Source organism: Coffea arabica, unplaced genomic scaffold, assembly GCF_036785885.1.
Source record: "Coffea arabica cultivar ET-39 unplaced genomic scaffold, Coffea Arabica ET-39 HiFi ptg000200l, whole genome shotgun sequence".
Lineage (NCBI taxonomy): Eukaryota > Viridiplantae > Streptophyta > Magnoliopsida > Gentianales > Rubiaceae > Coffea > Coffea arabica.
In genome coordinates, this window is record NW_027266262.1 from 3520647 (window position 1) to 3523146 (window position 2500).

The window sequence follows — 2500 nt, forward strand, 5'->3', positions numbered from 1 at the left end:
AAGATTGAATTGAACAAAAATAAAAACAATAAAAACAATAAAAAATAATAAAAATTTTCCAAGATTGAATTGAACAAAAATAAAAACAAAAAAAATAAAAAAAAATAAAAAATTTCCAAGATTGAATTGAACAAAAATAAAAACAAAAAAATAATAAAAAATAATAAAAAATACAAAAATATAGTTTAATTAAAAAAAAAAGCAATTTATGAATTTCAAAGACATACGGCGGTGGACATTAACGAGACTCAACATGTATGCTTAAAAAGATAAAAATAAGCGAAAACAAGGCTAGGCGGTGAGCCTTAGGCCGCATGACGGAGCATTGGCACGACACTACACCGACGACGTGAAAAACGCACGACGGTGCCCATCATGGCAAGGCGATAGGCCTTAGGCCGCACGACGGCCGTTGGCTTGCGTTGGCTAAGGCATGGGCACGACGCCACATCCACAGCAAGAAAAATGCACGACGGTGCCCCTCATGGCTAAGCGGTGCGCCTTAGGCCACACGACGACCGTTGCCTTGCGTTGGCTAAGGCAACGGCAAGAAAAACGCACGACAGTGCCCCTCATGGCTAGGTGGTAGGCCTTAGGCCACACGACGGCCATTGCCTTGCGTTGGCTAAGGCAAGGGCATGATGCCACACCGACGGCAAGAAAAACGCCCGACGGTGCCCCTCATGGCTAGGCGGTAGGCCTTAGGCCACACGACGGCCGTTGCCTTGCGTTGGCTAAGGCAAGGGCACAATGCCACACCGACGGCAAGATAAACGCACGACGGTGCCCCTCATGGCTAAGCGGTGGGCCTTAGGCCGCACGACGGCCGTTGCCCTGCGTTGGCTAAGGCATAGGCACGATGGCCACACCGACGGCAAGAAGAACGGCCGACGGTGCCCCTCATGGCTAGGCGGTTGCCCTTAGGCCGCACGATGGCCATTGCCCTGCGTTGGCTAAAGCACGGGCACGATGCTAGGCGTTTGGCCTTAGGCCGCACGACGGCCGTTGCCTAGCGTTGGCTAAGGCATGGGCACGATGCCACACCGACGGCAAATAAAACGCACGACGGTGCCCCTCATGGCTAGGCGGTGGGCCTTAGGCCGCACGACGGCCGTTGCCCTGCGTTGGCTAAGGCATGGGCACGGCGGCCACACCGACGGCAAGAAAAACGCACGACGGTGCCCCTCATGGCCAGGCGGTCGGCCATAGGCCGCATGACGGCCGTTGCCTTGCGTTGGCTAAGGCATGGGCACGATTCCACACCGATGGCAAGAAAAACACACGACGGTGCCCCTCGTGGCTAGGCGGTTGCCCTTAGGCCGCACGATGGCCATTGCCCTGCGTTGGCTAAAGCACGGGCACGATGCTAGGCGTTTGGCCTTAGGCCGCACGACGGCCGTTGCCTAGCGTTGGCTAAGGCATGGGCACGATGCCACACCGACGGCAAATAAAACGCACGACGGTGCCCCTCATGGCTAGGCGGTGGGCCTTAGGCCGCACGACGGCCGTTGCCCTGCATTGGCTTAAGCATGGGCACGACGGCCTCACCGATGGCAAGGAAAACGCACGACTGCCGTGGGGTTTTGTTCCCAAGGCAACGGGTAAACCTCTGTAGCCATGCTGGAAAAACGCACGACGGTGCCCCTCATGGCGGCCTTAGGCCGCATGACGGCCGTTGCCCGGCGTTGGCTAAGGCGTGGGCACGACGGCCACACCGACGACAAGAAAAATGCACGACGGTGCCCCTCACGGCTTGGCGGTGGGCCTTAGGACGGACGACGGCCGTTGCCTTGCATTGGCTAAGGCATGGGCACGACGGCCTCACCGACGGCAAGAAAAAAGCACAACTGCCGTGGGGTTTTGCTCCCAAGGCCACGGGTAAACCTCTGTAGCCATGCTGGGAAAATGCACGACGGTGCCCCTCACGGCTAGGAGGTGGGCAATAGGCCGCACGACGGCCGTTGCCCTGCGTTGGCCAAGGCGTGGGCACGACGGCCACACCGACGGCAAGGAAAATGCACTACGGTGCCCCTCATGGCTAGGCGGTTGGCCTTAGGCCGCACGATGGCCGTTGGCTTGCGTTGGTTAAGGCATCGGCACGATGGCTCACCGACGGCAAGAAAAACGCACGACGGTGCCCCTCATGGCTAGGCGGTTGACCTTAGGCCACACGACGGCCGTTGCCTTGCGTTGGCTAAGGCATGGGCACGACGCCACACCCACGGCAAGAAAAATGCACGACGGTGCCCCTCGTGGCTAGGCGGTTGGCCTTGGGCCGCATGACGGCCGTTGCCTTGTGTTGGCAAAGGCATGGCCACGATGCCACACCGATGGCAAGACAAACACACGACGGTGCCCCTCGTGGCTAGGCGGTGGGCCTTAGGCCGCACGACGGCCGTTGCTTGCATTGGCTAAGGCATGGGCACGACGCCACACCGATGGCAAGGAAAACGCACGACGGTGCCACTCATGGCTAGGCGGTGGACCTTAGGCCGCACGA